The sequence below is a fragment of the Rhea americana genome, unplaced genomic scaffold (assembly GCF_003343005.1).
Source record: "Rhea americana isolate MKP2758 unplaced genomic scaffold, rheAme1 scaffold_0, whole genome shotgun sequence".
NCBI classification, from domain to species: Eukaryota; Metazoa; Chordata; class Aves; order Rheiformes; family Rheidae; genus Rhea; species Rhea americana.
Genome location: NW_028185037.1, coordinates 15509878 through 15535966, shown reverse-complemented (window position 1 = coordinate 15535966; position 26089 = coordinate 15509878). Strand labels below are relative to the sequence as shown.

General features: G+C 39.3%; 1 protein-coding gene across 3 annotated transcripts in view; it reads left to right on the top strand.

The window, feature by feature from the left end:
- The window catches only part of CYRIB (CYFIP related Rac1 interactor B), a 75371-nt gene that overhangs the window by 559 nt on the left and 48723 nt on the right, over positions 1-26089 (top strand). The gene's annotated exons all lie outside the window — the stretch shown is intronic.

Here is a 26089-nt window from a genome sequence, read left to right as displayed (position 1 = left end):
CCGGGCCGGGCCAAGCCCCCTCCGCCCGCGGCAACCGCCCCGCCCCGCCGCCGCGGCTTCGCCCCCGGCCGGCGGGGCGAGGAGGCAGCCCCGGGCCTCCGCCACCTCTGCGGGCGAGAAGGGGCCGTCGGTGCCCGCCTGGCCTCGCGAGGCGAAGCGTCGGCCAGCCGCCGGGTGTTAGATAGCTCCTGCGCGTCTGCCCCGCGCCCGGGGGCCGGTTGCTGCCTGGCCGCAGCCGCTCGGCTGCTCGTGCCGGTTGCCGCTGATGGCAGCGGAGCATCTCGTGTCCCTGCCCGGGCTGAGCGGTGCTGCGCGGCGGAGCCGTGCCGCGGGGCGCCTCAGCCTCGCGGTAATGGAGTGACAGAGTTAATGTTTGACCGGGAGGAGGAAGCCTATTGAAGGGACTGCTATCTGTGTCCTATCTTTCCAACTCCAGTTTAAACATCTAGTGAATTAAGTAGAATATAAAAATCACTGCGAAATTACGACGGTGAGGATATACTCTGCTGTTCTGTGCAACTTCTCTGTGGTGTGTAGAGTAGCTGAGATGTTTGGACTGTCACTGCACCCAGGGRTGAGGTGAATTCAGAAGCTATAAAAGTGAGGTGTTGCTTCTAACCTATTCATTAAATGACTGATAAAATCAAGTTTTAATTGGATTTTAATTTTCTCCTATACGACTTCAGAATAATTACAACTCAGTTCTACTTTGTTACTCTGCAATCTGGCATAGTATCTCAGATGGTGATAAAATACAAGCTTCTTCACAGAAACAGATACCAAAGAAATCAAGAGACTCTTTGTTGTGAAGATTCTTGACGCTTTTTTGTCTTTTTGCTTTTTCTTTTCCATTGCATCAGCATCCTGGATCCAAATGTCAGTGACGATCTGACAGCTGTCCTTCTGCTAGTTAGTAGAGTTTCATTAATGCTTAAAATTGATCGTTCTGAATTTCTGATAATGTGGAAATTAGCGTGTATATTAATTCTAAAGTTAGCAAAACATTTCCTAGAGTAACTTGAATAATCAGTGTTCTTGCCTATTACCTTTTTTATTATGAAAGGGGCTTGAGCAATACAGACTTCTTTTTAAATATATATATATACATACACACACACACACACACACACACACACACACACACACACAAGCAAGTGGGTGTTTTTTTTGTGTGTGTGTGTGTGTGTGTGCTCTGGCTGCTTGAACTTTAAATGTACCTGCAAATAGATGCATTTTTTTATAGTGGATTTTTGGCAGATAGGGGAATCGAAGAGGAGACATTTAGCAGTTGCTCTGAAGTAATGTTAATCAAAGTTGGAATGTGAATCCAGAGTTTTGAGGTTCTACCTGATACATGTCTTCTCTTAGCAAGGTACATTTTTGTTAGATTTTGCAGTTCATAYCTTCAACCTGGTGTAGCAGATCTAATAGTAAAAACCTAAAACACTTGGATAATATGTTGCCATTCCATGAAATAGATATATTCTTTGTTTGATTTGCAAAGAGTATTCAATTACTGAAACAGAAGCTTTTAGCGAGAGAGTAAATAGCATTTTATCCAATTTGAACAGTTAAGATTTCCTATTACGTATATGAGCTGTCAGAGAATAGAGGCTATAGAARGAGGTGATTCTAGACTGTCTTAAAATATTCCTATCATGAACTGTCACTGTTGTGAAACTGCAAGGAATGAATTTGATCCTTTCCATTATATAACTTGCATTTGTCATCAGGTGCTCGAAATTTTCTTCATTGTTTGCGGTTTAGCTGAGGCCATCTGAGGTGAAGGATTATTGAAAGGACTGTCTTCTGGAATTCTTTGCATCTTCATATGAAACATTTCCTGCTGGAACTGCACTGACTGTAGAACATGATCTTAGACAGTTCTGTGCTTGCATAGATAAGTGTTTTGTTGCTTTACGTGGCTTCCCCATGAGTCTTGTAGCACCTCCACAAAGAAAAAAAGAAAATACTTGTGTTGTATCTCTTGGTTATTAACTATTCTGCTAAGGTGTAAACTAATTTTGAAATTAATTGAATGCAGTATTTGAAATAGTTCGGCGAAAGGTGTACAAGGAACTCTAGTTTAAGGTGTCTGCTTCCAGACTTTTGACAGAGTTCTGTTGCTGTCTAGGTGTGGTAAACATAAGTGCAGTTCCTCCCTCTCCCCATTCTGTACCTAGGAAAATATAGATGCACAAATAGCCTGCAATACCATTTTTTGCTATTGCTTGTCAGCTGAGGGCATAAATTGAACTAATGCATAACCTGTATTAGAGACAGGCATTATGTTCAAGCAGTCAGATCCGATTATTAAGGAGTCAGGTTTGTTCTTAAAGAAATGTCACTAATGTRAATCCAGGTTATTGCCTTTGCCTGTCTTTTCTAAAAGTTTACTCTGATAAAATTATACCAGGACTTCTTGTCATTGATGCAGATAGGCCTAAGTTGAAAAGAATGGCTCCTGTCTCTTAAGGTAATGCTAAATACTCTGAAGTATATTATATATCAATTTTATGAGGCTTATTCATCATAAAATTTTTGCAAATACTTCTTCAAACTGAATTACTTTGAGCAAAGTCAGATTGCATCTCATGGACTAACAGTTGTCAAGAAAACATGCCACAAGCAAAGTATGAAGCCCGAATGAATATTTGTGTTGAAACCATGCAAGGCTTGGATGTCAGTGCCACACTCCGGTGCTTCTTACCATGGCACAGAGACAGAGAATCATCCAGGCTGTCATTTTTGTCCAGGGGAATTCCTCTTTGTGTTCCTATGGCCTCAAAGGTGATGGGAGTGAGGGGAAGGTGGTGGCGAAGACTGCAATGGCTCTGGGCTGGGGGTATGAAGGAAGGAGTGCTTGAATTGCAAGGAGAGTTAAATGCCGGGGAGTATGAAACATTACCAGTTCTTACTAGCAGCTGATATGTATGCATTAATCAGGTTGATGATATATTTCAAAGTCTTTTCCTGCTGCAGATGATGATCAGTTGTATGCACCTTTTGACTGCTTTTCCACTCGTGTTTATTTGCGTGTATAAAGTGCACTTACAGATAATGGAATGTATTCTTACATACCTGATAAATCTGCCTTTAATCAATGGTTGTGTGATACTTACTTAGAGAATATTTTCTTCTTTGTGACCATAGGAAGCTTAAGACCTCTAACTAACCAGTATGGAGAAGTCTATTTTTTTTTCTTCTTGTATATGAAGACTTACTTGATTGCTTTTATTTCTGGCTCTATACCTCAGATTCCCCACTCCTGTGATACAGGCATGCTATCCTGAATACCCCAGGTTGGCTGTGGCAGCTGGCAGAATATTTTAAACTAAAATTTGCTGAGAGTAATAGGCAGTTTTATATAGAGGCTGTAGYGCATTTGCAATTCTAGTGCTTACTGAAGTAAGTACTGTGATTATATAAATAGAAAAACCAAGAACAAACAAAGAATAGTTTTAGAATTGCCTAAATAAAGCTGAAAGTATTTTTAGCTACTGTACTTTCTCCTGTGTTCCCCATCTCCTGTGATTTTAATTCCATTCTCCTTATTAGAAATACCTTTCACCTCTGTCATGTGAAGACTTTGTGCACAGAGACTACCCTTGCAGTGTAAATGGTGAAACTAGTTGCACACAAAGCATATTGAATGATCAAAGTAAAATCTTATAATCCTTTGCCTTTCAGTCATGGTAGCTTGAATTTTGAGGTAGCTCTTAGTCGTAAATGTGAAGTAAAGGTTGACAGTGTCCTGCTCAGTGCCCCTGTGTGTATGTCATAYGCAGTTGCATCCATTCTTGCACCCTTTGTCACCTCCTGGTTATGCTGCCTTCTTCACTTAGTATTGGTGCTGATTGAACTGTACAGTCTTGGTTAGTAATACTAAGGGTTAGTAACCCTTAGTAATTTGTTTCTAGTTAACTCTCATAGTGGTAACACTAGCCATGAAGTTACAGTCTTGTACTAGACTACTACTTTTTGAGGGTTCTTTAACACTACTTTTTCAACACCTAGAAATAGAATTTCTGATTTCCTGGTACCTAGATATGTATTAGCTTTGYGTATATCAGAAACGATTGTTTTCTGCATTACTCACTCTGACTTGAAATTTAGGGAATGATGTATGAGACCACAAACCCAGCATTCTTTCTACTACGCAAAATCTTCATGGAACTGTAGTAAAAGTTGGAGATGAAACATCTGAAACAAGATAAGTACCACCTTCAAACTCAAACTAATTTCTTCAAATGWTGTTTGTATGGGAGTGCATTCAGTGGAAATATTCTATAGTTTAGGTGATTTTATTTACTAAGTGTTTGATCGATTTTCTGGCTTATCTCTACAGCACCTGGAATTTCCAGGTTGTCTCCATGCAGATAGTAATTGGGTCTGCGACAGCTTAGCTTATGAGGTTGAATGCATTCAGTTTGGTATAGCTGTAGCTACAAAAATAGCAAGCCTTGCAAAACAGGCCTTCTGTCTGCCACCCACACCAAAATCTAAAGCTTGATCCTGTAGGCAGCTAATACGTTTGTCTGGAAGGCTGAATTTCATCAGCAAATACTTTCCCTGAATCAGTGACCATCAGGCAAAAAAGTTCTGTATCAGTAATCACTTTTATATAAGAAAGGCAATGCAACAGAATGCTGTCCTAGATACATTYTTAAAACCACTTTATACTACATGCCTAACAGTCCCCCCCAAGAACAGGAAGCTGTTCCTGTGAATGAGTGTGAATGAATTCTATTAAACTGGCATAGTTTAAAAGGCTCTTAAATTCAGCCATGAGGCAATTCTGGTTCTCCTCAGGTACTAGATGATTAAATTAAATGGAGAGTTAGCATGAGTAACTTTTTCTGCTGTACTATGCAGGGTAATGGATGAGTTTCTAGGAGTCCTAATAGTAAATTAGCTGACTGGAAAGCCCTGTTTCTGAGATTAGTAGATCTAGCAATTATATAACTTCAAAAGTTARAGGCAATTGAGTATGTTTCCAGTCAGGTGTGGCTCTATATGATTATTGATTCTCTATTTGGATTTATATCATTCCTGAGCATAACATTCTCACAGGGAAGGAATTTGTTTGTTTGTTTTTCCTGTATTAGACAAGAAAGGTATTTGTTTAAGCTTCTACTGATATACAGATCAGTTTGGCATTTTAATACAAAAAAAATGTAGTTTTCTGAATCTTAAGTTGACTATTCAGAGGTACTGGTAGTCTGTTTAAACAAAGTTTTTTAAGAACTATGAATGTATTTCTTAGTAAGCAAACAAAAACTCCTTGTTTAATGTCCATGAAATGTTCTTAGGCAAAATGCATTCTGAGTAACAACTTGAAAAGCCAGTTCATTACTTTTTGGTGTACTTGCACCTTTTATAGGCTTAGACATATGGTTATTTGCAACTGTTCCTTCCTAATGTGGAAGTGAAATATGTAACCGCTAGACTTTACAAGGTTTTGTCTTAAAGATAGAATTACTTTCCTTTTTATAAATGAAGATCAAATGAAAGAGGCAGAACATTGTACAAGGATTGCTTATAGACAGTGTTCATTTAACTGATGTATGTTTTAGCTTTCCTGTTTCGGTGAAGAAGTGTTATGTGAGGAGATGTAGATTTGTCAGTGGAACAATCTATTGAATTGTAATGATAGTTTGAAATGTTTTGCTTACTGTGGAAGACCACTCTCTACTTGTTCCCATGTGCAGCTGGCTAAAGCTGTAGTCTCTTGAACATTGAAATAATTACTTTAAATGATTTAGCTGTTTTTAACTTTGCATCTCTGAATTCACAGCTGAATTCATGTAGTAGTACTAATAGGATAACATGACCTACTTTGATGTCTCCAAGCTTTAAGTTCAGAGGATACTCTTACAGTAGCTTTTAAGTATCCAAATAAATCCCAAGTTCCTTTCGTATCTTTTCTGAAGTTTCTATTTTTAGCAATGTTCAAATTTGTTCTCTAGAAGCTAATCATTGTTAAGCAACTATGGCTTTATAATAAATGTGGTGTAGAATCTGTCCCAGTTGGGAACTTACTGTAGGTGGGGCTGGCAGTAAAGTCTTACAATGAGACTTTTGATTAAGACCTAATACTTTGAGCATATAATTTATATAATATTGGTGTTAATATTTTGTCAGGTTTTCAAAAAAATCTCAGTCAAGGTAGTTTAGTAGCTGCCAAAAGTGAGGTTTGGGAACAGATGTTGAGTGTTCTTAAAAATTCTTGATAGCTCTTTGAATTACTCAAGTGTATCTCAGCTTTACAGCTGAGTGTTTTTTCTTTTTGTAGAGTTTAYGCCTCTTGTTTTGCTTTTCTTCCCATCCATAACTCGGAATGTGCTGTGGTTGGACCCAAATGCAGTCCTGTGAAAACTCATGGTTTAATAAAGATGCATCCACCTAATAAAATGCAGCACGGGAGAGGAAACAGATTTGAATGGAGATAACAGTAGAAGTGAAGTGTGATAGCAATAAACTAGGAAAAGGAACTCAACTGGCTCTGAAAGTAGGAACAAATAATACTAGTTAGAATCTGGAACAGAGCTGGGAACAAGTTGTTCAAAAACTGGTGGGGAGTTTGAGTCGGGAGCTTGCTGGCTCTGCAGAGCGAATTGGCCATGTAGTGAGGGAGGGTGTGAGAGAGATGATGTTAATCTCTCACAGAGCACTTAGCATGAACAGAAATGGGGACTTGCTGGGCAGAGAGAGTATGGAAAGGAGAGGCTTATGAGAGGAAGCCTTGACAGGAGAAGCAAGAGTAGAAGTTAGGAAGGTAAATAGGCCTCCTGGAAAAGGGAGTTGGGAGGGACTTGATTTGGAAAAGCTGTGGGGAATGGACTGCAATGAAATAAAAGATACTGTGTCTTGCTCCTTACCATTAGTGTAGTCATCATGTCTTCTTCACCGGTTTAGCCTGATACGTATTGCTAAGGGGTAGRCATCTGGAATCTGGCAATCAGCTGTAGGACCAAAAGGATGAAATGTCTAGACTGATCTCCTGGGCACAAGTTTATAATTGACCTTTTCTATTAGGCTAAGATGTTGAGTGCTCAAAAGTGAAAAAATTGCAGATGGAAGGCTACCTACACAGGGTTAAATACTTGTTGTTTTTGAATACGTAGTTCTGTGCCATTTCTTCCTTTAGGACTCTTGTTTTATCACTGGTATGAAGTAACTAGTGTTTATTTAGTAAACAGGTGTTTAATATTTTATCTCATTGTTTAATATCTTGCTATGTTCCAGCCAGATTTTACTCCAGAGATATAATTAATTTCCTGCTGGATAGTATCGTACTGCTTTCTGTACAGTTATTTATTATCAGAATGCTCTAGTGGGATGAGGAAGTAGTTTGCTTCCTATTTTACACATCAGGAGCAAAGGCATGAAGAAATGTTCAGCTAGCTTTGCATGCATGGTTAGAAATGACTGAACCTGAGTCTTTTTAGACTAGTTTACATATTGAAGCCATATCTCCATTAAACATACTTTTTTTTCCCCCTTTTTTTTCTTGTTGCAGTTCTGTTTCAACACTTTATTCTGAGTTCATGTCTATCCTTGTGTTCATTTACTGTCTCTTTGGACCTGTAGATACCATAAACTGAGTGGAGAAAACAGCAGTGCTCAAGGTCGTCTTGTTTGTTGTAGCAGGAGAATACAGCTGCTTCACTGTGAAAAAGGCAAATTTATTTCTAAATTAATGCGTGTGTTGACTCAGAATGCTGTGATCACATAATTTACTTTCTTCAAATACTTTAGGTACTGATAGAGATTGTGCTATTTGTTAGTTTTACTGCTTTGGTCAGTTTTATTCCTCATGCATAAAAGGCCAGACTTCCAGGTATTGGAAAGAGGAATAATAGTGATTAAAGGTTATTTAAAAAAAAAAAAAAAAAAAAGGTGTGACTTTATTAACAGAATTTGGAGTAGTGAGCTAAGAGGGTTTCCATCCCTCCTCTGTGGTGAAGGAAGGAGGAATGAACTGGGATTTCTGAGTTTTTTTTTTTGGGGGGGGGRGGGGRTATTATTTTTTTTTTTTCTTTTAAAGAGGTTTTTATTTCAGTCTTCTGTATTGCTGTGATTAGCTCTTTAATTTGTCAGATAGTTCTGTCCTACTGTAGCCACTGGAAGGAGGAACCTTTAGCTCTTGCTGTTTTGTAGTGCCTTGTGGCTTCTCAAGTTTCTCTTTAGAGGAGAAACTGTATCAACCAATATAAGAAGTATAAAGCTGCTGTTAACCCTCCTTTCCAGTAAGAGAAGTAAAAAAAAAAAAACAAAAAAACACACACTTTGCAACTATTTGTGAGCTTCTGCTTAAGACAATATAAATATGACTTATCCTGGTTAGAAGACTGCACTATTTGGGGGAAAAAAACAAAACAAAACAAAAAAACACACAGAGAGAAGAAAGAGCTTACTCCTGTGTAAAGAAAAGAACAGCAGCCTCTGCTGATGGAGCTGTTTTTTTTTTTTTTTTTTTTTTTTTTTTTGCCTTTTCTTGCCAGGCCTACTGTATTGGCTTATGTTCAGCTAATGTTTGGCTGACCATCTTTGCAGCTAGCATCCCTAGCTCTTTTGCAGCAGACTACATTTTTTAGAAACTTGCTTTCTTTTGGAAGTTTTATAATCACTGATATAAAATCTCTTTTCAGGCCTTAAAAGAGATTTTTCTGGCTTTTTTAGGGAGGAAACAGGATTAGTTTTAATCTGAAAACTTGATCAAAATACTGGGTTTCTAAGAAGCACAGCTGGCTACTGATTGAATATTAGGCATGTGGCAAACAAACATTACTGTTCAAACTTGAAGTACTTCATGTAGAAAAGGACACACAGACTTTAAAAAATGAGAGCCTCAGGTGCTGTTTTCTGGACTAAACGCACACAAAGCCTGTGTGATAAGTTATGTGATCTGTCAGTTCTACCCACCTTTACCTCTGTGGGTGGATTTATGCAATTTAAGTATCTTCAGTTCAAATAAGAATTGTAGTGACACTTTGTAAAAGAACATAAAGTGCAACATGTTGAAGCATAGCTTTGTGTGGGTGAGTCAGGCAAGAGCTGGAAGTAGCAGTAGTAAAAAGAAAAGGAAGTAGTCATGGTAAAACTTTGTTTAAAGAAGAAAAAATGCCAAACAAACAAACAAACCCCACCAACCATCTGTCTCCAGAAGATGGAAACACAGTAAGGTGATATAGTTAGTATGCTAACTGAGCCGCATAGCTCAGTTTTCACACTGCATTGGCTTCACCACACTGCCAGAATGACTCAGTACTGCTTAGTTTTGTCTCATTGATGTATGTACGATAGCTTCAAGTAAAAGAACTAAAATGCGCATAGTAACTTCAAGAAATTTGTTTAGCTTCCACAGTTGCAAACCTGTAACTTGCTCTGACACATGGTGTCTTTGGTCTTAGTACTTTTGCATGTTAAAAAGTGTGAAGGCCAAATGCTTTTTTTAAAATGRAAAGTATAAATGTTGTGCTCAGAACTGGTCTACTTCCTCATTCAGAATTACAGCTTTATTTAAAAAAAAWATATATTTACTTTAGTCTTGGTAAAMTGCGATTCTTGGCCAAATGACTGGGTGTTTCATTTTTATCGTGTTGTAAACAAGCAGAAATTTGATTTAACAATTACTTTTGAATTTAACATTTACTGTTTAATAACACAGTTACAAGCCAAAGGAGGTTATTTTGTGATGGTACTTAAATGCATCTTGTTTCAAGGACAATGTTCAATCTTAATTTAAACTAGTATTTCGGCTCATCTGTGGAAGCTCAAAAGAGGGAAAAAAAAATAGTGAATGAAATTCTTGTTAGATATGTTGGAATCACTATCTTTCTCATATGGGTATTTTATCAATATCCATATTTTTTGAAATACATTCTGAGACCTTTTTTATTTTATTTAAAGCTGCTTTACTTAAGGTATTCTTGCTTTCCCTTTCATTAGGGGGTCTCTGAGTAGTGATGACTACACTTGACCTGCTGCCCTTCACTGAAGGAGGGCACCTGATGAACATGCTTTGTTCTCTTATCAATCACTTGTCCTGTGTAACATCATCTTTTTCTTATTACTTTCAACTGTGTTATGCTTCATAAATTGCCCAGACTGCTATAATAGGATAGGCTTATAATGAAAACTTGAAGTAAGGCTATGTCCTTCCTGCCTGTGGACAGTATAATACTGGAAGGTAGGGATCATGCTTCTGTCTCATGTTTAATCAGATAGTTTCGCTCTTATTGCTCAGTCCTTTCTGATCCTCTTTTATACAACATTTATTTAGAATGTTCTTTTTCTCATAATTGAGGAAATGTCTGACATAGAGAACATTCTTCATGTTTTCTTTTGTTTTGACCAACCACACTTTTCTCTGCTTTGTTCTTCCCTGAATACTTCTAAAACCAAAATGTTTAGAGTACTGATCCTAGTAGTACCTGATTTAGTGGTATGATGGCTCTRGGTTTTATCCTAGTGTTACCTTTGTTTAACATCATTAATACTGGTACTCATCTCTACAAAACTGAGGCTTAGAACCGCCTGAAAAGGGAGGAGTTTGAATTTTGTCTTGTCATTTTCACCGTTTATTTTTATATATATATATTGTTTTTGTTTTGTTTTGTTTTAGGGTCCTCTGCTTCTTGTCAGATTGCCCAGATTGGGGGCCTCTGGAAGCACGTTGTGCCCTGTCCAGGGCAGCAGTTCTCCTTAGGGTCTGCTGTGCAGCTCTTAGAGCAGGACAAGTCTCCACAAGTGTGGGCGGTTGCACTCAAACTGCTTTGGAATCAGGGGAGGCTCCTGGAACAAGAAATGTCTTTCTTTTTTTTCCCCTTTGTGGATCTCAGGATTGCTCATGGCTTGTAATTGGGACAGGCTCCGTATGCTGGGAGTAGTCTGTGTTCCTGCAAATGCTCCATTTGGGGCTGAGCAGCGTTTATAGTGCAGAAGGGAACTTTCATTTCTTCACGCTCAAGAACAATAAGCGCTACTCTCACCACCCCAGAAATCTCACCTTTGCAGTGAAACAGGACTTCAAGGTCAATATTATAATATTTCCTAGTGCCAAATCAATTGGGGCATTAGGAGTAAATTCAGCATCTCTTATTTTTTAGCTGATTACGGTGATAGTGTTTATCAAAGGCTATAGGTAATACTTATAAGATGCAAAATTCATTTTTCAARTTGTTTTACTGCCTGACACTTTATAATGGTGTAAACTTCACAGTTATTTAGGCCTAATTCTGAAAACCTGGCTGGGCTGGGCTTTTGTTGTTTATGTTGAACAAGTTTGAATATTCTTGGACACCTCTTTTTTCTTATTCTCTAGATTAGTTGTGGGGGGGAGGGGGAACAAACACTTTTAGGGAAGTTTGTCTCTGACCCAACAGCTATGTTCTCATCCTGGAAACTTAGCAATTAGTTCCTCCTTTGCTGTAGCACCTGCTCTAAATAAATGACCTGATATGTACCTTGCAAAATGGCACCAATTTAATCTTTAAATAGCAATAGTGCGCTACTGTTTTAAGTATGTTGTGTAGTTGTTTTGATAGCTAGCTAGACTTCAAAGAAATTCTCTCAAATTTGTTCTAAAAATTACAGCCCCAGAACTGTCTCATGCATGACACCATTTAAAACAGTCTTAAATGCATCAGTTTTATCTAAAACTACACAGTTTATAGAAAACTGAAGGGACTGGCGAGACTCAGCCAGTAAACTGRGGCCTTTAACCTGTCCAAGGCAGAAAGTGTGGAAATGTGTTGACTGGTCTGCTTGCCTGGTAGCAGGGAATCAGTTTTGTTAGATTATCACATTTATAAGAAAATTATTGTGTTTGCACTTACCTTATTGCCTTGCSTGTAAGTGTCTGGAGGACGCTGATGGTAATGCACTGTGTAATGATAATGYGTATGAACATAATAGTTACATTATATACATATAGTATGTAGAAAGATATGATATTGAATATTGTGATATATAGATAACATGTATAGATAACTGATAATATTTCAGAGTCTGGTGGACTGAATATGGACTTGAAAGTTGTGCTGGCCAATATACCAGCAGATGCGGGATGTTATTTGGTCATCTTTGCTGGCCAAAATTCTCTAATGTTAATTGCTGAATTGTTCTTGCCGTGATGTTCTCATCATGGTAGAAGTGGGTAATGAGGATGATTTCTGTAGGTCCATCCACTTTACCACGGTGATGTGGACTGCAGAAGTGGGTTGCATCAAGAGAAAGTAATCTAAGCCTTAGATTAAACTTGCTTGTTTTTGGTTGACAGTTTTGCTTGGGCTGTGCAGGACTGGCCTGGGAAACTGGTGCAGGTCTCATACCGCTTCTGGGGTTTCGGTAGTTCTCACCAGCGAACTTCTCCATGTTATCTCTGYGGTGTTCGTGTTGGCATGCCGGAGAAAATATGGCAAAGGCAGGACTGCTTATTCTGCTGGCATTCTTGCTTAAAGTATAAGGGAATAAAAGCTTTGTTTTATTTAAAGTGCGAGTGGGATTGAAAGAAACAAGTGCAGATCCTAATTTTATGCTTATCTTTAGAAAGTCATTTTGTTGYAGTCTTTAGAGGTGACTGAACTTTCTGCTGTCTGCCATATCTGGAGGGTTTTTTTGTATAGCTCCTCTCACTGATTGCAAGAAACTGATTTGTGCCTATTCACTTCTTATAAATGTTAAAACCTTTYATTTATCTATGAAATCCTTTGACTAAATTGTCTGTCTATGAAGAGCACCAGATTTTGCTTTTAACAGGAAAAAAGGTGTGTAGTTCTCCTGTCTGTGATGATGTAGCAAATGAGACTAGGAGTTGAACTGTGGCCTGTGTCAATGCCTTATGTTCTCTTGAATGCCAGGCTTCTCCATTAAAGATATATGTCTTTTAACGTGGTTTGTTAGCTTTCTAAACGGAGACCTAAGGATGTGACTCAACCTTGCAGAAGGAAGGAAATAAGAAATGTAGGCTGTTCTCATGTTTTGAACTTACAGCAATCCATTGCGGAGGGCTCGGTATTGTTGCTAAATAAATGTGCTTCTATATGTGTAGAAAATAAGGAAAGCATGCCTATATGTGAATGTTTTTGCCTTTAAGTGAGCCATGACTGTTAATGACACCTTCCAAATAAACAAAACGTGCACAAAACAACCCCTTTCCCCAGATTTAAACCAATTCAAAGGAGTATGAAGCTGCATTCCCTGCTCCCCTTTTTAGGATGTGAGGAGGAAGTACTATGACTTTTGGTATTGGATGTATTTTGAGATGGCCTCAAGTTTGCTCATACCAGTCTCAGTTAATGGTATGGTTGAAAATGGGTGACCTGTGGGCAAGTGGACAATAATCCTGTTTGTTCTCTTTTTTTAATAGCTTTTTGAATCACTTTGTCATGATGACTACAGGTCTGAAAATGATGATTCCTGTAATCTGTTGATCCAAACTGAATTTGTATTTAGTACAAATTTATCAACCTGTGTAGTGAGCATCAGTATTAAACTGCTGGTTTTATGGTAGATTATTTTGTCTAGAAGTAATTAGCCGGCTAGTTAAAGAATGGAAAAATATGGTAGCTAAACACTGTTGTCTTTTATTCCATTTATTGTATAGTTAGTGTGCAAATAGGCTTTCCAAGCTCAAAGGAATATCCTCTTCATCAGTGTGCTGCTGATAGGGTTTCCTCCCCTCCTTCAGCTGGAGTCTGGACAGTATTCTGAAGCACAGCTTTGCACAAGGTTAAAACCCCGTAGACTGGGAGGCATTAGGACCTCTGGAAGTCCTGTGCTCACTCCWTGAGCAAGGTGTAAAGAGCGTGCATGTGCACAGTGTACAGATGGCAATAGTTGGCTAAACTAATCTTGCTGTCTTAATACATGGCAAGCCTTGTCCATGACTTCATTAGCTGGGCCAAAACTACATATCACTAGCTGGTCACAAAACTACCTGCACCTCTGCTATTTTTAAGTTGTCTGTGGAAAGCAGAATTTTGTTTATTTTTAATGCATAGCTAGTCRCTGCTGAGCTGGCTTGCACAGTCTTACAAACTGCTCTCTTGGCATTCACTGCAGCTGTGAAGAGTGGAATTTTCCAAGGTTTTGGGATAGGAACAAAAAGTCAGGATATGTTTGAGACATCTGATCAGTGACTGATCCAGGACTTGTGTCCTCAGAGCTCATTCTTGATCTCTTGTGCTGTTTGACAAATCTGCTCTTTGAGGAGTAGGCTAAGCGAGGAAGGAGAGCCCTTCGGAAAGCRGAGATGGGAAGGGAACAGGTGGCAGAAGACTGACTTTGTTGAAGGTACACAGCCAAGTGCTGGTTTGATGTCAGATTAAAGATCAGTTCAGATGTTGCTTTCAAAGCTTACAGTCTGCTTGAGCACTAAACTCTACAAAGGGAATAAAGAAAAATTGTGGATGAAGTTGATGACAGCTGCTTAAAAGAAGAGTAAGAAACACATCTGTTACCTTTTTCTGCTTTTCTACGTAGAGACTGAATCTGCATAGAGTTCAGAAAATGGATTGCCTAGCCTCTTGACTAGTAAATTAAAATGCCTGCTTTATGTAAACCTAGACCAAACTGATCTGCATGGTGATTTAAACTATGGAAGACAGAGACAGGATACTCACCAGAGTAAGTTGTACTTTGATTTGAAAGAAGTTGAGAGGTGATGTGATAAACATGCATGAAATAAATGAGATGGCACAGGCTAACAGGGGATGGGTAACTTCATGGTACTTAAAGTAGGCACACCTTTAGCAGGAAGTAAGCTTAGTAAATGAAAGCAGATGTCTGTTTTTCTGCACAATAACTAATCAAACTATGGCACTTGCTCTGACAGTTGATTGTAGAGGCTTAAAAAAAGATGCAAGTTTATTGAAAAGTGGCCCTTGTATGACTTTTCTTGATACTTACACATTTTAATATCATTCAATGGGCAGATACAACCTCTAGTTTAGAAAGTCTCTGCACCACCTGTGGTAGTGAGGATACTTCCCTAAATACTGGCTGTTGGGATAGGTAGACATTTGGTGTGAATCATTTTGACTGTTAAATCCTTGCCAGAAAAACCTAGAAGGATTCAATAAATGCTATGAGTGTAGCAGGTAATGGCCTAAATTCAGTGTTGGTAAGAATCTTGACACTGTAGCAGAATAAACTTTGAAGGAGAAAGTTTCAGACCTTTGTTAGTCTTCAACTTTTTAGGAAATATAAACAGATTTCCCACCACCACCACCCCCCCAGNAAAAAAAAAAAAAAAAGCTGAATACTCTCTTTTTAACAGAAGGCTCCTCCTCATCCTGACACATGCATGTATTGCTTTCATTACAGTTAGTAGGAGGAGCAAACAAACACATATTCTAATGCTGAAAATCAGTGCATTTAAAGTTAGTGGTAGTGCTAGGTCATGATATTGGTTGTGATACGCTTTTGAAACCTGAAAATAGAGAGGTAGAGAAGCTAGTTTTGTTATCTCCAATAAAGTGCACAGGATATAAAATTCTGTACCTCAAGAGCTGCTTTTAAAATAACCCTAAATCAAGATATAGTGTCCTTTCTGTGGCAGTCTCCTCATTATTAGGATGCTAAATGATTAGTCGTGTTTCGCTGTTTTGTGTGGAAGGTGACTTTGTGAAGCTGCCAACGTAGAACTCTAATTGTGGGAGGTTTTTTTATATTATTCTTTTACCTTCCCTTCCTCCCCCCCCCCCCGAATCTCTGGTTAGCATCTCTTGCTCTGCAAACTCAGACTTCATGACTGAATTAGATTTCAGTTACTGAGTCTTCTTGGTCAGCAGAAGAAACTCAGGTTAACTTGTAGATGTCGAATGAAACAGAAACAAGTTCTTCCTTTAGTTGATGTGAGGCTGCTAAAAGGGGAGGAGGAGGAGGGCAGGAAGAGTGTACTCACCCGTTATCAGCCACAATAGCTTTCAAACAGAGAACTGCATTAACATTATTCAGTGTTAGACAGTCTTATTTAGTGAGCAACTCTGAAATTCTGCATCGTTTACAGATAACATTTTGCTTATTGTGCAGAGATACCTTTCAGTGCCCCTATTGTTTTTTTTCTCTTCTTTGTGGGAATAACTAGAGAACTTGAATGTGGATCCTGTCTGCCTGAAACTTAACTTGAAGCTGTGACTTGACTGGAAGCTTGTGACTTTTCTGCTAGTAGGAGTGATTCAGAGTAATAGTTATAGTCATTGCTGGTTCTATTTAAATATTGTGTACACTGACTTTTTTTTTGGGTGGCAATTCTGGTGGCTTCACCTTTTTCTGAACTTAGTAGCGCTATGTCTATTTTAGTATGTTTCTCAGCAGTAAATGATGGGTTGGAAAAAATTGTGTTCAGATGTTTCTCTGATCTGGTGATTTGAGTTGGCATTGCATTATTCATTCACAGWCTGAATTGCACATTTCTTCTTGTTTTGTTAAGTATGAATAGTTTTCAGAATTGGAAAAACAACTTTCAGAAGTGTGCAGGTTAAATTCAGGACATGGAGTGTTTAGTCAGTACTACAATTTCTAGCCTCCTTTAGCCTTAGCGAAGTGGAACTTTCATAAACATATATACTTGATCCTGCTCTAACAGCTAAATTGGAATGAGCTTAATTCTTCTTTTTCTATGAAGATTGTAAGCAGTTTGCCTTAATCTAAAGGTCATCAAAAGACAGATAAATATTGCTTGTTATTGGAAGAAAGCCACAACTTAATTTGCTCTTAAATGCTTAACTTTGCTTGTTACTGTCTTATGACACTGTGCTTCTAGTGAAGGTAGCCATGGAAATTGCAGCCATGTGCAATGCTGCCAGCTAAGAGCCGAGATGTTGGCATGACTTAATTTTCATATTAACAGATCGGCCCTACGCAGAAGTTACCTCGCACGTTCTTTCACATACGGATCTGTTTCAGAGCAATGCTGTGCTTCTCATCTTTTCAGAAATCTGTTCCAAACATGACTTGCACCTGAACTGTCCTCATTAGTTAAGACCTTGTTTTAATAACCTGCAGTCTCAAAACAAACTTGAAGGAAACGCTGGCCTCCCTGGATAGTTTTGACAAACCACATTTTGTTTGGATGAATTGGGTGGCTTATCTTTGTAGTGACTTCATATTCTTAAGAAAAACAAACCAAAACTCTAAACTATCTCTTAGCATAACACGGACATGTATTGTGTATGTAACTAAAACAATGATTTGGCAGAAGAAATATTTGTTAGTGACTTTTTTTTTAAAAAAAAAAGTTCATTGCTGAGCACCAGCTTGTTGTGCATGTGTATAAAGATTATAAGGAAGTAACTGTGGTTCCAGTTGTATGGCAAATTACGGTGATAGCTACTGTTCAAATAAGTGTCCTGGCTCTATAAGTGATACTTGAGAGAAATTAATATTTTTCCACATATTCCAGCAAATTCTTTTTGCCTTGATCTCAGTTGCACAGTGACAAAGCTATTTTAATTGTGTATTCATTAAGCATTGTTTGATTAGATATGACTTCAGGTGTCTATATTTAAAATCATCCCACGAGAGTGGGCAATATTTCCCCCATGGTGTAGCTGGATCTTATTTTCAGTAGAAGGACTAGACTCTGTTTTATGCAAGATAGGGTAGAAGTAGGAAAAATAAGTTAGCAACTGAGAATAAATCTCTGATCTCTAAACTTAAAAGGTAAGATGTAGTTTTAATTACATAAGCATGGTGGTTAAGGTGGTAGAACTGTGGTTTCTGGACAACTTTTGTGTGTTTAATCTTAGTGCTATTACATACTTTATAGGATAAAGCAAATAGGGGTGAAATCTTTAGTTTCAGGAGTTAGGAGGAATTGGGTTTTGAATAAGCATGCAAAGTAAAACTTGAATCTCTTAAAGTATGTCAGAGAAATGCATTGATTATCAAATATCATGCATTTTGAGTTGAAGGCTGTGTGTTCTTGGGATTTTAGTTACTTCTAAGTGTGGTTATTTGTATGAATGGTAAAACCTTTAGAATAAAAAGGGCGATGAAAGCTGCCAGCAGATAAGGAAGTTGACATGTAAACTTGTTTGAATTCCTTCTCTGATTTTTTAATGGTTAATTTTTAATGATTAGATGGATAAATTTTCTGTGCATGTATACTTCTATCACTAGATAGCTACACATATATATGATACATACAAATACATATACAGCAATAAGTTCTAAATTGAAAGTGTACTGGGCAGGCAGGACTCCTCAAACTGTCATAAAACTGATGAAAGCTTGACATCAATAATAAAAATAAATAAATATCCCCCCTCAAATGGAACTAGTTACAATTCTGTTCTTATTCATACCTTGGCTTTAACAGTGTTCCTGGTACAACAGCAAACCTCTCTCTCCAAATTGCTATAACGTAATTGTTTTGATTTCCTGCTGTTTCTCCGACCCAACCTTTAGTATTCTGTAGCAGTAAGGTACACATCTTCTTCTCTCCTCCTGGGAGATCATAGGAGTGGGTGATTGAGTGGTTAATATTCTCTTGCAGCGCTACCTCTGTCTAATTGCTCCTTCTAAGCTTAAATAAATTCATAGCAATTCTTCTCAACTTTGTTAATATAATTAATCTTCAATTTCAGATCTTCTTTTAGGTCCACATACTAGAAGGCCTTTTAACTGACCATATCAGTTAGGCTTGTGAAGAAGAGGCAGTAATTCTTACTAATCCAACCTAACTAAACTATTCACACTGATCCGAGTTAGTCATTGGGAGACCTTACTGTTGAGGAGCTATATCCTGTCTTTCTTTAGAAAATCCAGCATCCTTCCTGTTTGTAGACAAAGTTTTTAGGGAAAGGTAGAAAGCTAATCGTTTGGGCCACCTGATCTTTCTGAAGGGGCAGGGAGGAATGCCAGGCAAAACTTCAGGTCTGATAATGGTGCAGCAACCTTTAAGCTAGGAACCACTTACTGTCTTACAAATACCTTTTAACGGATATCCTCCCTTCGGAGTGTTGAAGACAAATGTGTTAAGGAAAAGTTTAGAGACAAATTAAATTAAATCCCGTAATCTTGTGACAAGCAACTCCACTGTCAATGTGACTCARAAGTAACACAGAATTGATTGGCTTGATGCCTGGCTTGGAATTCTGTGCATATGTCAAGATTTTTTAACGTAAATTGTATGTGTGCTTTAGAATATAATGGCAAACTCCTCACATACAAGGAAGTTCTTATTTACCCTTTTGCCTTGCAGATGCTTGTTCTTATGCATAAACAAAATTGCCTCTACGATTTGAATGCCRTCTCAACATTGAAAGTGTCCAGGAATGGCATTCCTTGATTTTTAATCTCTATTCTGCTGTGAAAAGAAACTAGCTACCAAGATTGCTCTACCAAAGAAGAATACTTCTCTGCACTTCTGTGAATGTAACTATATAAAGACAGTGTGAATTAGAAAATGTTCTGAAACCAGAAGTAGATTATTCTAGACTGAAGGAGCAGATATTAGGTCTTACTCAGCTTCCTCTTTTAGTCAAGTAACAGCAGTAGGCTGAAAGGCTGCCTGCATTTAGCCTTAATGCAACACAACTATATGTCTTAATGTTTTGAATAGTTCTGAGCTTGAAGAGTTATAAGAACAGGGCTTGAAGCTTCAGATAGCTTTTCATTCTGACCTAGCATCTCAGGTGGGTTCCAAGTGGACCTCATAGTTCATCTGATTAGTTGCCAGTGAGACCTTGGACAAGGTGTTGATATCAAGTCAAACCTCAGTATGCTGAGATTACTTTCAGATTTCTGTTTTTTTCACCCAGTCAATTTTCCTATCAGTAATTTTGGGACAGTTTTTGATGTCTTTCCTAACTAAGGGTTGTGGCTTGGACTTCTTGGCAACTTTAGTTGTGCCTGCTGATTTCCAAGTGACAGGAGTGAAAATGGCCAGGTATAGTTAACTTGGTTACTTGCCAAAATCCTGTGCATTAGCATAGATCTGGAACTGTTTGCCCTTTGACTTAAGAAATGGAAAAACATCTAAGTGTGAGGATAGGTTTTGATTTCTTTGAATTAAAGTAGTATCTATTTCAGTCTCTCAAAGTAACTGTTTTGCAAATAGGGAGAAGTAGACTTAGTCAGAAGTTTTGAAAGCCCAAATAAGGTATTAAAGGTCAGTCCTTCAAAAGTACTCGTTTTCCTTAAAGTAGCTMGAAGGGAATTTTAAAGAATAAAGAGGTCAGAAATAAGTATTCATTCTTCAACACATGGCTACAGGTTAAGGAAGAGGTTGGAAGCTACAAATTTGCATACCAGGATTTGCGTTTATAGTAGTGACTTTGAACTGTGTTGCAACGCTTCTGAATGTCACTGATTTGAATATTTGTGATTAGCAGTGCTTGCACACTGGAGAAGCCTGTTATGGGTAAGTAAATGTGCAGCTTGATGGTAAATGAAATTTGCTTTTGATGGAATCAGTCATGAACATTGATGTAAGTTTCATTTACCTGAAAGTATTGTTAACTCTTAAACTCGCCACAAGTTTTTATAATAAAATGTTTTGAGAGTCTGAGTTCTGATGGAAATGCATCAGAGAACAGATGAGCGTCTTGATTGGAAATTATGTTGTTCTCCTGTAGRACACGTTTCTGTCTGTCAGCTCTTGAAACTACTGAAAGTGGTTGAAGCAAGTGAAAATCAGAGTAATTTCTATGTGAGAGGAGATTGAGTTGTTTAGGACTGTCACATCACTTCTTCCATTAGAGATATCCGAAATAGTATGAGATGTGAAATACATATCTTTATTTGATTCATTTAGTAGGGCACACAGCTGAACTTGGATACACTTAAAATGGATAGCATGAAACAGTAATTCAGCTTAAACCAGGAGTTTCCCAGATCAGTACTGTTTTGTGACAGCAGCTTTATTTTCAGTCTAGAGTCACAGTAACTTAAAGTGTTTTCATCAGCAGAAGTGTTTAGAAGTTAGAATAGATCCGGTCTATCCATCAGGGAGCTCTTCTGTTTTTTTTTTTTTTTTTTTTTTTTTTTCCAGCATTTGGTATTGTCCTTTTCCTGGAGTTTGTGAGCTTAGTCCTGTGTGGAGGTTTTTTTTTTCCACACTGCATATTTTTGCTGATGGTGAAATTTCTGGAGGCTGTTCACTGTCCAAACCTCTTTCTGGTCTTTAGAATTGTTTTGTTTTATTTTTCCTTTTGGTCCTTCTCTGGACTGAATCAGAATCACAGAATGGTTGAGGTTGGGAGGGACCTCTGGAGATCATCTAGTCCAGCCTCCCTGCTCAGCACGGTCACCTACAGCATGGTAGACAGGGTTGCATCCGGGTGGGCCTTGAAGATCTCCAGAGAAGGAGACTCCACAACCTCTCTGGGCAACCTGTTCCAGGGCTCTATCACCCTCACAGGAAAAGTTCTTCTTCATTTTCAGGTGGAACTTCCTGTGTACAGGAACTTCCTGTGTTTGGGTTCCTGAAGTACTTTTTTTTTTTTTTTTTTTAAACTTTCTATGTCTTTTGAATTTCCAACTTATTCTATGTAAACTTGACTTAATTCTATTTGAGACTTGAATGCTGAGAAACTAGCTGTTTTTGCCAGCCTCAGAATTTAATATCTTTACCAGTTAGGAATGCAGTATCTGTTTTTAAGGGTCTGCTCTGATTCAGTAACTTGTGGTTTTAATGTGCAATGGTACAGAGGTTTCAGAGATAACCCTGCATATCTGCTTCACCTGGTCTTTCCTCAGTGACTGCCTTGAAGGTGATTAACAGCTTCTCCCTAGTTTATCCCCTTCAAGCTTCACTCAATTCTATCTTTATCGACTGCTGCTCTAGCAGAATTCAAAGACTACAGGCTTGTCTAAAGCCCTGTTATGCCAAGTGTTGTACGTTCGTTCCTCATCTCTAATGAGGCTAGAGAACCAGTAATGTTAATTACTTGGAAGTTTGTAGGAAGTCTGCAGTAAAAGCTGAACTCAAATGCATATTTCTCTAGTTACTGAAACATTAGATTGAGTTTCTGTAATTAAATATCTCCTAATAAGACACTTGTAACATAGAAGCAAGATCAGTAAATCTATGTAAAACTCCTTTACGTTCTCTGTATGTACACACTGACTGAAAGGATATCCAGGCAAGAAACTTTTGTACTCTTAGATCTGTTAGATCTCAGTCATCTTCCCCACCCCATGCTATTGTTGCTGGTATTTTTTTTTTTTTTAGCAACTAACTGAATTTCCAGAAAAAAATACAGGAGAAAGGAGCCCAGAAAGCTAACATCTGTTTCTATATTTGGGTGATAAAACACTGAATAAGTAAAATTTAATACTTGTCTTGTTACTGAATCTCTGCAAAGGAATTCACTTTTACTGAAAGACAAAAATAAGGCTGCAGAAAGCCATGCCATCAGCAAAAGAGTGCTTGGATTACTCTTTAAAAACTTGGCTTCCCTGCTTTAATGTTTTCTGTGATGTTCATGACAGTACCATTARGCTAAAGTAATCTTCTAGTTTTGCCACAGTGACAAGACTGCATTAACGAGATTTATTGTCCTGTAAGTCGTCTTACTTCTTCTGTCCTGTCTTCTTGTCCTATTCCAGTATTCAGAGATTGCTGGCAGAAGTTGTCTGCTGTTTTGGAAAGATTGTGCTATAGGAAGTTCTCTTAGAAGAACACTAATAAATCATCTATTTTTTTGGCAAAATCTTTGCCACATGAGATGTCTGTGATAAATTATGTAAGTTCATGAATGGCAATGCAAATAATTCCATAGTAGGTAATGTTTGTTCTAGCCCATGCTAGGCATGACAAGCCGTGAACTAAATCATGTCCATCCTGATAGTTAACTAACTTAATTTATCCTGAGACTCCTTACAAAACGAATGATACAGAAGATCTGTCRTTGCTCTGAATGAAACTGAGGCCAGGAAGGGTTTAATCAATCGTTCCATGGCAGACTGAATGTTCTTAAGTGCATACAGCCCTTCCCTGTCAGCAGCCAGATATGTATGTGGTACACAATTAATATGTGCATCTGTACCAAATCCAGTGCACCCTCCATGCACTGCATTGTAGCCTTGAACCAGATCAGTGCTCCAGCACTATAAGATCCAGTGGCTTCCTAGAAGATGTGCATGTATGGTGCATGTGCAACATACTTTCATTTATATCCCCTGCCAGGCTGGAGCTTCTTCCAGGGCTCTGTTACACAATTTATGTAATGCTGTCCCACATGCCATCTTTCTGAAGAGCTCCCCTGCTGAGCGGGGAGGTTGAACTAGATGATCTCCAGAGGTCCCTTCCAGAGGTCCCTTCCAACCTTACTGATTCCATGATTCTGTGATAGTCCCTGCCTTTCATTTTATTGAATGTAGATCTGTTATGTGGCATTTGCCAATGTCCTGATCTTGTGTTGTAAAGGGCCCCGTTGGCTTCTCATGAAGGAGCAGCCCAGAGCAAGGTACACCTCACTGTCATGTGGCTGTAAAGCACTTTGCAAATGAATTCCCTGATGTAAATTTGGAGATTGCAGAAGCCATACAACTTAATTTCCTGTCTAGTTACACTTYATTAGTATCTTTTCTCCCTTTTTGTCTATTACACTTGAAATCTGTAGTCCTGGAGCTCTGTCTTGATAAGTGCAGATACGTGCAGCATTTGTACCAGTCACGCTCCTGCTGCGTGTACTTCCATCCACTCAAATTTGATCATAAGTGGATGAAGGAAAAGTGATAGACATGCATCTGCAGTTTTAGCTATATACAGCAACTTTGCTTTTACCTGAATTTGTGCTGGGCATGGCTGTAGAATACAAATTTTATGTTATAATGCAAATTTGTGTAACACRATGCCTTTGTTTCATGTGCATATTTAATTTCAGTTTTGCATCTACTTTTCTTAATGGAAGAATGTACTGCAGAATCTGTTAATAAGTATTTCTAGCCTTCATGGTTGTAGAAAGCTTTGAAACATGGGCAGCCAGTCAATAAAAACAGTTTTCTTTATGCTTGTCTGCTCTTTGAGGAAAATACTTGATTTGAAAATGATGAAATCTCTTGCTGCTTTCACTAAAGCATGTTTGTGGCCATTTGACTGTTGGTGCAGAAAACACAGGAAAGACTTGTCCTTTCCTTTGGTTGAGGAGGATAGGATTAGAGACCTAGGCAGGCTAGATGTCCACCAGTCCGTGGGCCCGGATGAGATGCACCCACAGGTACTGAGGGAGCTGGCGGATGTTGTTGCCAGGCCGCTCTCCATCATCTTTGAAAGCTTCTGGAGAACTGGAGAGATGCCTGAGGACTGGAAGAAAGCCAGTGTCACTCCAGTCTTCAAGAAGGGCAAGGAGGAGGAGCCAGGCAACTATGGTCCCATCAGACTCACCTCCATCCCTGGAAAGGTGATGGAACAGCTCCTTCTGGATGCCATCTCCAGACATATGGAGGAAAAGAAGGTGATCAGGAGTAGCCAGCATGGATTCAGCAAGGGGAAATCCCGCTTAACCAACCTGATAGCCTTCTAGGATGGACTGACTGGCTGGGTAGATGAGGGGAGAGCAGTGGACGTTGTGTCCCTTGACTTCAGCAAGGCTTTTGACACTGTCTCCCATAACATCCTCCTAGAGAAGCTCGAGAAGTCAGGGTTAGATGAGTGGACAGTGAGTTGGATTGAGAACTGGCTGAAAGGCAGAGCTCTGAGGGTCGTCATCAGTGGCGTGGAGTCTACCTGGAGGCCTGTGGCTAGTGGCGTCCCCCAGGGCTCAATACTGGGTCCCATCCTGTTCAACTTCTTCAATGACCAGGATGAAGGGACAGAGTGCCTCCTCAGCAAGTTTGCTGATGGTACCAAGCTGGGAGGAGTGGCTGACACACCCGAGGGCTGTGCTGCCATTTGGAGAGACCTGAACAGGCTGGAGAGCTGGGCGGAGAGGAACCTCCTGAGGTTCAACAAGGGCAAGTGCAGAGTCCTGCACCTAGGGAGAGATAACCCTAGGCCCCAGTACAAGGTGGGGGCTGACCTTGTGGAGAGCAGCTCTGCAGAGAAGGACCTGAGAGTGCTGGTGGACAGTAAGTTAACCATGAGCCGGCAATGTGCCCTTGTGGCCAAGAAGGCCAATGGTCTCCTGGGGTGCATTGGGAAGAGTGTTGCCAGCAGGTGGAGGGAGGTGATCCTGCCCCTCTACTCAGCCCTGGGGAGGCCTCATCTCTAGTACTGTGTCCAGTTCTGGGCTCCTCACTATGAGAGAGAGAGACATGGAGCTACTGGAGAGAGTCCAGCGTAGGGCTTTGAAGGATGATGAGAGGGCTGGAGCACCTGCCCTACGAGGAACGGCTGCGAGAGCTGGGCCTCTTCGACCTTGGGAAGAGAAGACTGAAGGGGGATCTTATCAATGTGTACAAGTACCTGAAGGGAGGGTGTCAAGGGGATGGGGACAAACTCTTTTCAGTTGTCCCAGGTGACAGGACAAGAGGCAATGGGCAGAAATTGAAGCACAGGAAGTTCTGCCTGGAGGTGAGGGGGAATTTCTTCCCTGTGAGAGTGACGGAGCCCTGGCACAGGTTGCCCAGAGAGGTTGTGGAGTCTCCTTCTTTGGTGATCTTCAAGGCCTGCCTGGATGCAACCCTGTGTAACATGCTGTAGGTGACCGTGCTGAGCAGGGAGTTTGGACTAGATGATCTCCAGAGGTCCCTTCCAACCTTACCAATTGTATGAGTCTATGATTCTAAATGCTTCCTGTATTGCCCCATTTAAAGGGTATTCTAGAAAAAAAAAAAAAAAAGTTGTTCAATTCCTGTGTTGATTTAACTATTCATTGATTTAGCTTTTACTACACTAAATGTAGTAAAAGTGAATTAAAGCCTTTGGAGATGATGGCATCTCCAAACATTCCTACAGCAAAGGTCCTATAGATAGCGAGCTAAATGCTGGGAGGGTGTGGGAGTAGAAGAATGGTTTAAAGTTCATCAGGTTTCCTGTGCGGAAATAGGAGGCCAGTTGTGTTTAGCAATGTCTCTTTAGAGAGAACCGGATGTGAAAAATCTGAGGTAGTCCACAGATGACCTTTTAAGGATAGGACTTCCTGCTCGAGGTCTCAAACATGGGCACTGCAGTAACTCAAAAAAAAAA